Source organism: Hoplias malabaricus, chromosome Y, assembly GCF_029633855.1.
Source record: "Hoplias malabaricus isolate fHopMal1 chromosome Y, fHopMal1.hap1, whole genome shotgun sequence".
In the NCBI taxonomy this organism is placed as follows: Eukaryota; Metazoa; Chordata; class Actinopteri; order Characiformes; family Erythrinidae; genus Hoplias; species Hoplias malabaricus.
In genome coordinates, this window is record NC_089820.1 from 30,763,837 (window position 1) to 30,777,784 (window position 13,948).

The 13,948-nt window shown below is 60.3% G+C and overlaps 1 non-coding gene and 1 pseudogene across 1 annotated transcript; both read right to left on the reverse strand.

Moving 5' to 3' along the window:
• Positions 1 to 3,489, reverse strand: part of LOC136679859 (28S ribosomal RNA) — a 4,635-nt pseudogene extending 1,146 nt beyond the window's left edge.
• A 416-nt stretch (positions 3,490 to 3,905) lies between these two features.
• LOC136679825 (5.8S ribosomal RNA) lies at positions 3,906 to 4,059 on the reverse strand. Its single transcript, XR_010796609.1, has one exon. It is a non-coding gene; the product is annotated as a 5.8S ribosomal RNA (ribosomal RNA).
• Positions 4,060 to 13,948: the final 9,889 nt, after the last annotated feature.

Here is a 13,948-nt window from a genome sequence, read left to right on the forward strand (position 1 = left end):
GCTCAACAGGGTCTTCTTTCCCCGCTGATTCCGCCAAGCCCGTTCCCTTGGCTGTGGTTTCGCTAGATAGTAGGTAGGGACAGTGGGAATCTCGTTCATCCATTCATGCAGGTCACCAATTAAATGACGAGGCATTTCGCTACCTTAAGAGAGTCATAGTTACTCCCGCCGTTAACCCGCGCTTCGATGAATTTCTTCACTTTGACATTCAGAGCACTGGGCAGAATTCACATCGTGTCAACACCCGGTCCAAGAGCCTTCACGATGCTGTGTTTTAATTAAACAGTCGGATTCCCCTTGTCCGCAGCAGTTCTAATTCGGCTGTTAGGTGCCGGCCGAGAGACCCGGCCCCGGAGGTCTCCCCCCGAGGCGAGACTCATAAGCCCGAGAGATCCACGGAGCCTAGGCTCGGCGCGCGAGGCTCCAGGGACACCGCCCCGACCCACCGAAGCCCCACCACCGGCGGTGGCCCGCTACGAGTCCACACACGCACGAGAGACCGCAACCCCCCCACGCGGACCTACGTTCCATTGCGTCCCTCCGCGTCCCATCGGGGGAGAGCGAAGGGCCGGACGCTCGAGCTTAGCCGGGGGCGGCCCACCCGGCGACGGGCGTCGGGAGCCCGGCCCGGCTTAGGTAGGGAGAGGGAGGCCGAAGGCGGTCATCCGACGGAGGTTAGTCCCGAAGGACGCTCCCCCGCCGGCATCCCACCGACGACCGGCTCCCCTACCGTCGACCTGACCGAGGCCCCCTAAGCGCCACCGCCGAGGGGGGGACACGCACCGGGGCTTAAGGTCTCGCTCGCCGCGACCCACTCTCATCGACCCCGACAGACAGACGGAGCCTTGTTCACGGGGGTTTGGATATACTGGGGGGACAATCTCTCGCCGTGCGCTTCCTCGCGCGCAGGACCCAGTGGGGGGGGGCCCGAAGGTGGACCGGGAACAGCTCCCCGTCGCACGGGCAGCACCGGGCTTTCGGACCCCGCATCAGCAGACACGGGCCCGACCGAGCTCAGCCATTAGAGCCAATCCTTATCCCGAAGTTACGGATCCGTCTTGCCGACTTCCCTTACCTACATTGTTCCAACACGCCAGAGGCTGTTCACCTTGGAGACCTGATGCGGATATGGGTACGGCCTGGGGGGAAATTCACTATACCTCCCCCGGATTTTCAAGGGCCGATGGGAAACGTCCCGGCCGTCGCATAGCGCATGCGACGCCTTTCAGAGCGTTGAGCCCCTATCTCGGGGTCGAACCCATTCCAGGGCGCTCCAGCTCTTTAGCAAGGAGAGAGAATCCTCCCCGGGGTCCCCACCGGCGTCTCCGGGTTCGTTTGCGTTACCGCCACGGGAGCGCCTCTCGGCGGCTCGATCTCCACCAATCCCAGGTACGGGGATATTGGCCCGATCCCCTTTCGGTCAGCGCGAGGCAGACGAGACCATCGCCCCAGCATTTTCCGAACGGCGCTCGCCTATCCCTTAGGACCGACTAACCCACGGCCAAGCGCTGTCGGCGTGGAACCCTTCTCCACTTCGGCCTTCAAAGTTCTCATCTGAATATTTGCTACTACCACCAAGATCTGCACCCGCGGCGGCTCGACCCAGGCTCGCGCCAAAGGCTTCTGCGCCACCGCGGCGCCCCTCCTACTCGTCGCGGCATACGGTCCCATGAGTCTCGGTTCTCTCTCTCATTCTCGCTGGCTTTTGGGGGGGGTGGGAGACAAGTACCGCCAGCGACGGCCGGGTATGGGCCCGACGCTCCAGCGCCATCCATTTTCAGGGCCAGTTGATTCGGCAGGTGAGTTGTTACACACTCCTTAGCGGATGCCGACTTCCATGGCCACCGCCCCGCTGTCTATATCAACCGACACCTTTCTTGGGGTCTGATGAGCGTCTGCGTCGGGCGCCTTAACCCGCGCGTTCGGTTCATCCCGCAGCACCAGTTCTGCTTACCAAAAGTGGCCCACTCGGCACCGTCAATTCCATGCCCGGCTCCAAGCCTGCGAGCCGGGCCTCTTACCCATTTAAAGTTTGAGAGTAGGGCGAGGCCCGTTTCGGCCCCGCGGCCTCCAGTCATTTCTTTACCGGATAAAACTTGAAGTTTCGGCGCCGGCTATCCTGAGGGAAACTTCGGAGGGAACCAGCTACTAGATGGTTCGATTAGTCTTTCGCCCCTATACCCAGGTCGGACGACCGATTTGCACGTCAGGACCGCTGCGGGCCTCCACTCAGGGTTTCCCCTGGCTTCGCCCTGCCCAGGCATAGTTCACCATCTTTCGGGTACCACCGCGTATGCTCTGGCTCCGCTCTCCGCACGTGGGAAGAGCAGGCCGGTGGTGCGCCGCCCGCCCCCTCGGAGGGTTAGGACGGATCCCACCTCAGCCGACGCGCGCCGGCCTTCACCTTCGTTGCGCCTCCGGGGGTTCTGGTCCCTTCGACTCGCATACGCGTTAGACTCCTTGGTCCGTGTTTCAAGACGGGTCGTTCGGGGTCCGAACTTAGCCGCTGACCTTAGGCGTTCGGGTGCTGTGGGCCTGGATCGCCCCCCGCATCGCCGTAGCGGGCCTAGCCCGGGGCTGAGGACAGCCCAGCCGGCCCGCTTCGACCGAACGATCGGGGGGGGCCCCCATCCCCATCCCGGAGGAGGGGAGAACGCGGAAAGGACATTGCTCCACGGCCCCGGCGTTATCGGCGAAGTCGGAGCGAGGGGCTGTAGCGGAACGCCCGTGTCCGGGGGCCGCGTGGGGACTCCCTTCTCCGGACGGACCTACCTTCACCCTCGGGCCCTTCCAAGCCTAACCGGAGCCGGTCGCGACTCACCACCACGCGGGGAAAGTACACCGGGCGGGGCCGGACCTCCGTACGCCCGACAGGCCCGAAGTCCAGAGGCGAAGCGCAGAGCCGAAGCGGGGAGCGGTGGAGTCGGCACCCCACCCCTCTCGCCCGGATACGCTCGCACCCCCGACCGCGGAACCCGACGAGCGCGGGGCCGTCCGCCCGGCTGAATCCCCCGGGGCAGTCTTCTCGGTCCCCGTACGTTTACCTCTCAACGGTTTCACGCTCTGTTGAACTCTCTCTTCAAAGTCCTGTTTCAACTTTCCCTCACGGTACTCGGTTCGCTATCGGTCTCGTGCCGGTATTTAGCCTTAGATGGAGTTTACCACCCGCTTTGGGCTGCATTCCCAAGCAACCCGACTCCGAGAAGCCCGACCTACCCGGGCGGGAACGCGGGACTCGCTACCGGGCTTTCACCGTCTATGGGAAGAAGCCACGTTCGCGAGGACTTGGTCCCGCGTCCGCACCGAGACGGATCTTACGGACTTCCGTACGCTACATTTCCCGGCCAACCCCGGTCAGGGGAAAGTGGGATTCAGCGCTGGGCTCTTCCCTGTTCGCTCGCCGCTACTAAGGGAATCCTTGTTAGTTTCTTTTCCTCCGCTTACTGATATGCTTAAGTTCAGCGGGTCGTCTCGTCTGATCTGAGGCCGCACACAGAGGTTTCTTATGCGGGGGCGAGGGCGGAGGCGGAGGGCCGAAGGCTAGGGGCGAGGGGCGAGAGCCCGGCACGAGACCGAACTCCGCGACACCTTCCCCCCCACCCCGGCCGCTCGCCCGCCCGCTCACTCGCCCGCTCGCTGGGTTTAATCGGCACTCGCCACCCCCGCGTCCGACTGCGCGGAGCCCCGCTCGGGACTCGGGGAGAGACCGTAACGGACGTGGACCCGGACCTACTCGGCTCTCCCTCCGTTCCCTGTACGGAGCTCTCTCGCAACACGGGCCGCGTGGACTGGCTCGGAACCGAGTCTTCGTTTGGGAAGACGAAGGGCCGTTTTCAGGCCCTGCGAGCTTCCAGCCGCGGTCTCTCTCTCTCAGCGGGGGCGCGGAGACCGATCGATGGGTAAAGCGACCCTCAGACAGGCGTGGCCGCGGGATGGACCCCCGCGGCCGCAATATGCGTTCGAAATTTCGATGATCTGTGTCCTGCAATTCACATTAGTTAACGCAGATGGCTGCGTTCTTCATCGAAGCACGAGCCGAGTGATCCACCGCTAAGAGTCGTATTCGGGTTTGTGCCCGGCCCGTTACAGGCCGGGCGAAGGAAGCCATTCGAACAAGAGACAATTTTTGCCAATATATTTCAAGCCGGGTGCCTTCCACCCCCGTGCAGGGGGGGAAAGGTCATTGAACCTGGGCGTCACCACCGGACCGAGGAGTTACGGCCCGGGGGACGATCGCCCGAGTAGGTGCCCGAGACTTACGTGGTTTAGGAGACCGGGGTCTAGGCACCCGCCGTTCCCGGCGAGGCCCAGGGGTTTGGTTCGCTGCGTTACGGGTCCCGGTCTAAGGCATTCAGGCGTGCGCTCAAAGCCAAGCTCTCCACCCCGGAGGGTATGAGCGAGGCCCGGTGGTACGCTCCCAAGTCCCCGCTTAGGGGAAGGCGCTGGGTAGATCCCACCTAGTCAGGACCGGCGGGCACCGGCCGTCTCCTTTCGGGTGTTTATAAACGCATCCGGGGTTCGTGAGGCCCCTTCAACTCGCGCACCGGCCTTAGACTATTATACGGTCCGTCTCTGCGAAGCCAACATCGGGGGTATTTTGCATGCGCTCTTAAGCTCCGCTCTAACCCCGTGAGGGGAAAGAGTTTCGCCCGGCGGTACGCTCCCGTCCACCACCGCCCCCTGTGCCGGGGGGATGGGTTCAGGGAGATCCCACCGAGGCCGGCGAGCACCGGCCAACGCCCTGGGGGTGAGTAAGCCCCTTTGACTCGCGCACGCACAATCAAGCCTTCAACGATCAATGGTTTTTTGGGTTTAACTACCCGGCGGGCGGCTCCGGCGCCACTCTTCCCCCCGCGAACGGGAGGGGCGGACCGGGGTACCTATGCACCTAAGGCGGTCCTCGCATAACCCCGAGTTCCGAAGCCGGCTCGCTACGTCCACCCACCCGGAGGGGGGAGAGACTCACGTCGGCCGACGACGAAAGGTACGAGGCTTCTGCGGTCCATACCTTGAAGGTACCCGCCGGGGGGGAGGTTCGGCCTCTCGAGTCCGACTCGACAACCGGCACGGACGGCGGGCGCCGACCGCGGCCAGGTCACCGTTATTGATCCTTCCGCAGGTTCCCCTACGAAAACCTTGTTACGACTTTTACTCCCTCTAGATGTCCGGGTTCGATCGACTTCCCATCGCCCGGAGGCGACCCCCGTTCGAGGGCCGCCCCGGGGACGGTCCGAGGACCTCACCGAGGCATCCGATCGGTAGTAGCGACGGGCGGTGTGTACAAAGGGCAGGGACTTAATCGACGCGGGCTGGTGACCCGCGCCTACTTGGAATTCCTCGTTCGAGGGGAATAGTTGCAATCCCCTGTCCCCAGCGGGGAATGGCGTTCATAGGATTGCCCGCACCTCTCGGCGTAGGGTAACTTACATGTTGAACCAGCCATTGTAGCTCACGTGCGACCCCGGACTTCTAAGGGCATCACAGACCTGTTATTGCTCCATTTCTCAAGTGGCTTCTGTGCCACAAATCGCTCTAAGAAGTTTAGCCACCGACCGCTGATTCCCACCGGGCGAACCCCAACCTTCAGGCCCGCGGTAAGCGGGAGGGCACCGGGGAGGGGAGAGGGAAGGCGAAGGCGAAGGACGGACAACCCACACCCGGAGAGCGGAACGAGGTGCGGACGGCATCGGGGAGGGAACCGAACGCGAAGGGGAGAGGCCGGAGCCACCCACTCGACGCAGAACTGAACCCCCGTCAACCGCATCACCTCCCCGAACCGATCCGGGGTAGAACCGGACCCCCGCCGAAACCCCCAACACCCCCACCCCGATGGGGACCCCCCGCGAACGGGGACCTTCGGGGATAGAGTCCGACCCAGGAGAGGGGCCGTGTAACTACTTAAAGGATGGGATCTCGTTCGTTACCGGAATTGACCAGACGAATCGCTCCACGAACTACCAACGGCCATGCACCACCACCCACAGAATCGAGAAAGAGCCGTCAATCTGTCAATCCTTACCGTGTCCGGGCCGGGTTAGGTTCCCCGCGTTGAGTCAAATTAAGCCGCAAGCTCCACTCCTGGTGGTGCCCTTCCGTCAATTCCTTTAAGTTTCAGCTTTGCAACCGTACTCCCCCCAGAGCCCAAAGACTCGTGGTTTCCCGGACGCTGCCCGGCGGGTCATAGTCGTTAACCCAACGCCGCCGGATCGCGGGTCGGCATAGTTTACGGTCGGAACTACGACGGTACCTGATCGTCTTCGATCCTCCGACTTTCGTTCTTGATTAATGAAAACATTCTTGGCAAATGCCTTCGCTTTTGTCCGTCCCGCACCGGTCTACGAATTTCACCTCTCTCGGTGCGGTACGAATGCCCCCGGCCGTCCCTCTTAATCATGACCTTTGGTCCGTCAAACCCACGAAATAGGACCAAGAGAGCGGTCGGATACCCCCCCGGCTCGGGGAACCGTGCGGCGGCCAGAAACGCCGGGCGTCACACCCGGGCGCCCCCGGCCCCACCCGGCCGCCTCGCCGAAGAGCTCCGACTCGCCCCCCATGGGAAGGCCTTATTCCATTATTCCTAGCTCAGTCCATTCAAGGCACGCTTCGGCCTGCTTTGAGCACTCTGTTTTGTTCAAAGTAAACGCACCGGACCCTTCCGCCCCCCACGTATTCAACCGCGGCGGACGACCCAGCTAAGGGCCTCTCCGCGGAGGAAGGGAGCAGAGGACACCGGATGAGTAGGGACAAGGTCCCGCGACCTCCACCCAGAGACCCGCGGGGGTCCCCAACCCCCCCGGAGAGGGGCAGCTTCCCACCGCGAAGTCCGGACGGGCAGAGGCCCGGCAGCCGGGACCCGTCCCCGGATCCAACTACGAGCTTTTTAACTGCAGCAACGTTAACATACGCTATTGGAGCTGGAATTACCGCGGCTGCTGGCACCAGACTTGCCCTCCAATGGGTCCTCACCCACGGACGTAGATTGAGTTCATTTCGGTCCCGAAACCTTCAAACGGGGCCTCGCACCGATATTTTTCGTCACTACCTCCCCGTGTCGGGAATGGGTAATTTGCGCGCCTGCTGCCTTCCTTGGATGTGGTAGCCGTTTCTCAGGCTCCCTCTCCGGAATCGAACCCAGATTCCCCGTTACCCGTGGTCACCACACGTAGTCCCGTAGACTACCGTCGAAAGTTGATAGGGCAGACACTCGAATGAGACGTCGCCGCCCCGAAGGGCTCTGCGATCGGCCAAAGGTTATCTAGAGTCACCAAAGCGGACCCGACCGGAGTCGGGAGGGGGTTTTTTGGTTCTGATAAATGCACGTATCCGTGGGGGGCGCCGAGGGGGGAAGGTGAACCAGTCACCGACCACCTCGAAACGGCACCCCCACTTCCAACGCTTCGTTTGCATGTATTAGCTCTGGAATTACCACAGTTATACCAAGTAACGTGTGGAGCGATCAAAGGAACCATAACTGATTTAATGAGCCATTCGCAGTTTCACTGTACCAACGCCCGTGTGTACTTAGACTTGCATGGCTTAATCTTTGAGACAAGCATATGATACTGGCAGGATCAACCAGGCCGATCCCTCTGGTACTCAAACCCGGCTTGGGGAAAGAGAGAGAGTCGGTGGTGCGTGGAACTCGACCCCCCCGAAGGAGGAAGAGACGCGCACCGCGGAAAGGCTTTTCGAACGAGACCCCCCGGAGGTGGGTCTGCAATCGGGGGTTTGACTACTTGGAAAATGTACGATTCAAGGCCCGGACGGTGCAGGCTAGGGGCCGGTTCCTTCCCTCAATAGGATCCCGACCCTAAGGCACCACCGACTCGGACCTTTTAACGGACCCAAACTGCGGTGGAAATTAGACCGACGGATCGGCTAAGTCTCCCTCGGAACGATTCTGGGACAAGCGGACCCCCTGTTACGGGGGGTCCACGAGCCATGGAGGCTGGAGCACGTGGCGGGGAGGATCGTTCTAAAAGCCGGTATTATTTCGGATTAGAAGCCTGCCCCTGGTGCTCCGGGTATGCCGCATTTCGAACGGGCGTAAAGGACGTCCGTTTAAGGGAAGAGAATGGAAGAGAATTTCCTGGCCCCCTCAAAGCGCGAGGAGGTCGGCATAGGTTTTACGGTACGCCCCCCCCGGAGCCGTCTGATGTTCAGAAGACGAAGGGTTTTGCCCCCAATCTCGTAAGGTCGAGGGCTCACCACCGAACTTCCAGCCGCGGTCCTTGGTAGGACCGATACGCGGACAAGCCGCAAAATCCTGGCCCCCTCGCAGTGCGAGGAGGTCGGCAAAGGTTTTACGATTCGCCCCCCGGAGCCTACGGTTAGTTTTCTCGATTTAAGAAGACGAAGGGGGTCGGGGCCCGGGAACCGTAAACCGAGCGCCTCTTCCCCTGCGAACTTCCAGCCGCGGTCCTTGGTAGGACCGATACGCGGACAAGCCGCAAATCCTGGCCCCCTCGCAGTGCGAGGAGGTCGGCAAAGGTTTTACGATTCGCCCCCCCGGAGCCTACGGTTAGTTTTCTCGATTTAAGAAGACGAAGGGGGTCGGGGCCCGGGAACCGTAAACCGAGCGCCTCTTCCCCTGCGAACTTCCAGCCGCGGTCCGTTTAAAAAGACCGATCCGTGACACCTCTAATGCGCTCTTTGCCTCCGGCCGTTTCCAGCGCGGGGGCCCGGTGGTGCGCTCCCAAGTCCCCGCGGAGGGGAAAATCTGGGAGATCCCACATTAGACCAAGCGGAACGCCGGTCTTCGCCTCGGGGGTTTGTATGCCCCTTTCGACTCGCGCACGGGCAAGAGTTAGGTTAGGAACGGGGACAACTGCCGGCGGGCGGCCCGTCGCACCCACCCCGCAAGTGGGCAGGTGGTCGGTGGCCTGTGGACCCGCCGCTCGGATTCGTTTATAGTAGGAACCATAACGGGGTACAACCCTCATACGCTCGACCCCCTCACGCCCAGAGAAGTGTTCACCTCCCTGGGCATATATCGAACGAATCATCGGGATTGAAGGGGAGGCCACCCAAACCATCCCCTTAGCCCAGAGGGGTGCCAGTCCTCGGGCTTCGGTATTCGCATCACCGGGGTCTATGGAGGTCTCGACTTAGGTTTTGAAAACCTCCAGAGGGGGGGCCGGATTAACCACCACCCTAGCCCAGAGGGGTGCCAGTCCTCGGGCTTCGGTATTCGCATCACCGGGGTCTATGGAGGTCTCGACTTAGGTTTTGAAAACCTCCAGAGGTGGGGCCGGATTAACCACCACCCTAGCCCAGAGGGGTGCCAGTCCTCGGGCATGTCACTTCGCATCACCGGGGTTCTATGGAGGTCTCGACTTAGGTTTTAAAAACCTCCAGAGGGTGGGGGCATATCTTATCCCCACCCTAGCCCAGAGGGGTGCCAGTCCTCGGGCATGTCATTTCGCATCACCGGGGTCTACGGAGGTCTCGACTTAGGTTTTGAAAACCTCCAGAGGGTGGGGGCATATCTTATCCCCACCCTAGCCCAGAGGGGTGCCAGTCCTCGGGCTTCGGTATTCGCATCACCGGGGTCTACGGAGGTCTCGACTTAGGTTTTGAAAACCTCCAGAGGGTGGGGCCTGACTTACCACCAACCCTTAGCCCAGAGGTGTGCCACTCCTCGGGCATGGAATTCGCATCAACGGGGTCTACGGATGTCTCGACTTAGGTTTTGAACACATCCAGGGAAGCAGAGCGGACATTCCCATTATTTCAAGCCCATCGGGAAGCCACTCCTTTGGGCATAGCGTTTCGCATCGCTGTTACCCAAACTTACGTCTGATTTAATGCCTCCCTAATATCCCGACGGCACCAGGCTGAGAAACCATATGCCCACAGGATTTGAGGCGTTGGAACCTCGTTCGCATAGCCGACAACGATGAACCTCCCTCGGACTCGCTACGAGGCTTGAGGAGGGTCCTGATTTTCTTAAAATCTCAGGTGAGGGACTTAGAAAATTTTCACTTTAAAACCACAGACCTCCAGAGGAGAGACCGGGCTTATCACAACCTTAGCCCAGAGGGCGTCACTCCTCGGGCATGTCACTTCGCATCACCGGGGGTCCATGGATGTCTCGACTTAGGTTTTGAACACATCCAGAAGGGGGGGCCGGATTAACCACCACCCTTAGCCCAGAGGGGTGCCAGTCCTCGGGCTTTAAATTCGCTTCGCCGGGGTCTATGGAAGTCATTTTTTAGACCTCCAGAGGGGAGGCAACCCAAACCATCCCCTTAGCCCAGAGGTGTGCCACTCCTCGGGCTTGTGTATTCGCATCACCGGGGTCCATGGAAGTCATTTTAGACATCCAGAGGGGAGGCCACCCTAACCATCCCCTTAGCCCAGAGGGGTGCCAGTCCTCGGGCTTTAAATTCGCTTCGCCGGGGTCTATGGAAGTCATTTTTAGACCTCCAGAGGGGAGGCAACCCAAACCATCCCCTTAGCCCAGAGGTGTGCCAATCCTCGGGCTTGTGTATTCGCATCACCGGGGTCCATGGAAGTCATTTTAGACATCCAGAGGGGAGGCCACCCTAACCATCCCCTTAGCCCAGAGGGGTGCCAGTCCTCGGGCTTTAAATTCGCTTCGCCGGGGTCTATGGAAGTCATTTTTAGACCTCCAGAGGGGAGGCAACCCAAACCATCCCCTTAGCCCAGAGGTGTGCCACTCCTCGGGCTTGTGTATTCGCATCACCGGGGTCCATGGAAGTCATTTTAGACATCCAGAGAGTGGGGCCGGTCTTACCACCACCCTTAAGCCCAGAGGGCGTCACTCCTCGGGCATGAAATTCGGATTACCGGGGTCTATGGATGTCTCAACTTAGGTTTTGAACACATCCAGAGGGGAGGCCACCCAAACCATCCCCTTAGCCCGGAGGTGTGCACCTCCTCGGGCTTCAAATTCGAATCACCGGGGTCCATGGAAGTCATTTTAGACATCCAGAGAGTGGGGCCGGTCTTACCACCACTCTTAGCCCAGAGGGCGCCACTCCTCGGGCATGAAATTCGCATCACCGGGGTCCATGGAAGTCAGTTTAGACCTCCAGAGAGTGGGGCCGGTCTTACCACCACTCTTAAGCCCAGAGGGCGTCACTCCTCGGGCATGAAATTCGGATTACCGGGGTCTATGGATGTCTCAACTTAGGTTTTGAACACATCCAGAGGGGAGGCCACCCAAACCATCCCCTTAGCCCGGAGGTGTGCACCTCCTCGGGCTTGAAATTCGAATCACCGGGGTCCATGGAAGTCAGTTTAGACCTCCAGAGAGTGGGGCCGGTCTTACCACCACCCTTAAGCCCAGAGGGCGTCACTCCTCGGGCATGGAATTCGCATCAACGGGGTCTACGGATGTCTCGACTTAGGTTTTGAACACATCCAGGGAAGCAGAGCGGACATTCCCATTATTTCAAGCCCATCGGGAAGCCACTCCTTTGGGCATAGCGTTTCGCATCGCTGTTACCCAAACTTACGTCTGATTTAATGCCTCCCTAATATCCCGACGGCACCAGGCTGAGAAACCATATGCCCACAGGATTAGAGGCGTCTGAACCCCTTTCGCATAGCCGACAACGATGAACCTCCCTCGGACTCGCTACGAGGCTTGAGGAGGGTCCTGATTCTCTTAAAATCTCAGGTGAGGGACTTAGAAAATATTCACTTTAAAACCACAGACCTCCAGAGGAGAGACCGGGCTTATCACAACCTTAGCCCAGAAGGCACCACTCTTCGGGCATGTCACTTCGCATCACCGGGGTCCATGGAAGTCTCGACTTAGGTTTTGAACGCATCCAGAGGGTGGGAGCCGGACTTACCACCACCCTTAGCCCAGAGGGCGTCACTCCTCGGGCATAAAATTCGGATAACCGGGGTCCATGGAAGTCAATTTTGACCTCCAGAGAGGGGGGGGGCCTGGCTTACCACCACCCTAAGCCCAGAGGGCGTCACTCCTCGGGCATGAAATACGCTACACCGGGGTCCATGGAAGTCAGTTTAGACCTCCAGAGAGGGGGGGGGCCGGGCTTACCACCACCCTTAGCCCAGAGGGCACCACTCCTCGGGCTTGAAATTCGCATCACCGGGGTCCATGGAAGTCTCGACTTAGGTTTTGGAAACCTCCAGAGGGGGGGCTGCACTTACCACCACCCTTAGCCCAGAGGTTCATCACTCCTCGGGCATGAAATTCGGATAACCGGGGTCCATGGAAGTCAGTTTAGACCTCCAGAGAGTGGGGCCGGGCTTACCACCACCCTAAGCCCAGAGGGCGTCACTCCTCGGGCATGAAATTCAGATAACCGGGGTCCATGGAAGTCAGTTTAGACCTCCAGAGAGTGGGGCCGGGCTTACCACCACCCTAAGCCCAGAGGGCGTCACTCCTCGGGCATGAAATTCGGATAACCGGGGTCCATGGAAGTCTCGACTTAGGTTTTGGAGACCTCCAGAGGGGGGGCCGGGCATACCACCACCCTTAGCCCAGAGGGCGTCACTCCTCGGGCATGAAATACGCTATACCGGGGTCCATGGAAGTCAGTTTTGACCTCCAGAGAGGGGGGGCCTGGCTTACCACCACCCTAGCCGAGAGGGCGTCACTCCTCGGGCATGAAATTCGCTTCACCGGGGTCCATGGAAGTCATTTTAGACCTCCAGAGAGGGGGGGCTGCACTTACCACCACCCTAGCCGAGAGGGCGTCACTCCTCGGGCATGAAATTCGGATCACCGGGGTCCATGGAAGTCAGTTTAGACCTCCAGAGAGTGGGGCCGGGCTTACCACCACCCTAAGCCCAGAGGGCGTCACTCCTCGGGCATGAAATTCGGATAACCGGGGTCCATGGAAGTCTCGACTTAGGTTTTGGAGACCTCCAGAGGGGGGGCCGGGCATACCACCACCCTTAGCCCAGAGGGCGTCACTCCTCGGGCATGAAATACGCTTAACCGGGGTCCATGGAAGTCAATCTAGACCTCCAGAGAGGGGGGGCCGGGCTTACCACCACCCTTAGCCCAGAGGTGTGCTCCTCATCGGGCATGAAATACGCTTCACCGGGGTCCATGGAAGTCATTCGAGACCTCCAGAGGGGGGGCTGGGCATACCACCACCCTTAGCCCAGAGGTGAGTCACTCCTCGGGCATCAAATTCGCATCACCGGGGTCCATGGAAGTCAGTTTAGACTTCCAGAGGGGGGGCCGAGCATACCACCACCCTTAGCCCAGAGGTGTGCTCCTCATCGGGCATCAAATTCGCATCACCGGGGTCCATGGAAGTCATTCGAGACCTCCAGAGGGGGGGGCCGAGCATACCACCACCCTTAGCCCAGAGGTGAGTCACTCCTCGGGCATCAAATTCGCATCACCGGGGTCCATGGAAGTCAGTTTAGACTTCCAGAGGGGGGGCCGAGCATACCACCACCCTTAGCCCAGAGGTGTGCTCCTCATCGGGCATCAAATTCGCATCACCGGGGTCCATGGAAGTCATTCGAGACCTCCAGAGGGGGGGCCGAGCATACCACCACCCTTAGCCCAGAGGTGAGTCACTCCTCGGGCATCAAATTCGCATCACCGGGGTCCATGGAAGTCAGTTTAGACTTCCAGAGGGGGGGCCGAGCATACCACCACCCTTAGCCCAGAGGTGTGCTCCTCATCGGGCATCAAATTCGCATCACCGGGGTCCATGGAAGTCATTCGAGACCTCCAGAGGGGGGGCCGAGTATACCACCACCCTTAGCCCAGAGGTGAGTCACTCCTCGGGCATCAAATTCGCATCACCGGGGTCCATGGAAGTCAGTTTAGACCTCCAGAGGGGGGGCCGAGCATACCACCACCCTTAGCCCAGAGGTGAGTCACTCCTCGGGCATCAAATTCGCATCACCGGGGTCCATGGAAGTCAGTTTAAACATCCAGAGGGGGGGGCCGAGCATACCACCACCCTTAGCCCAGAGGTGT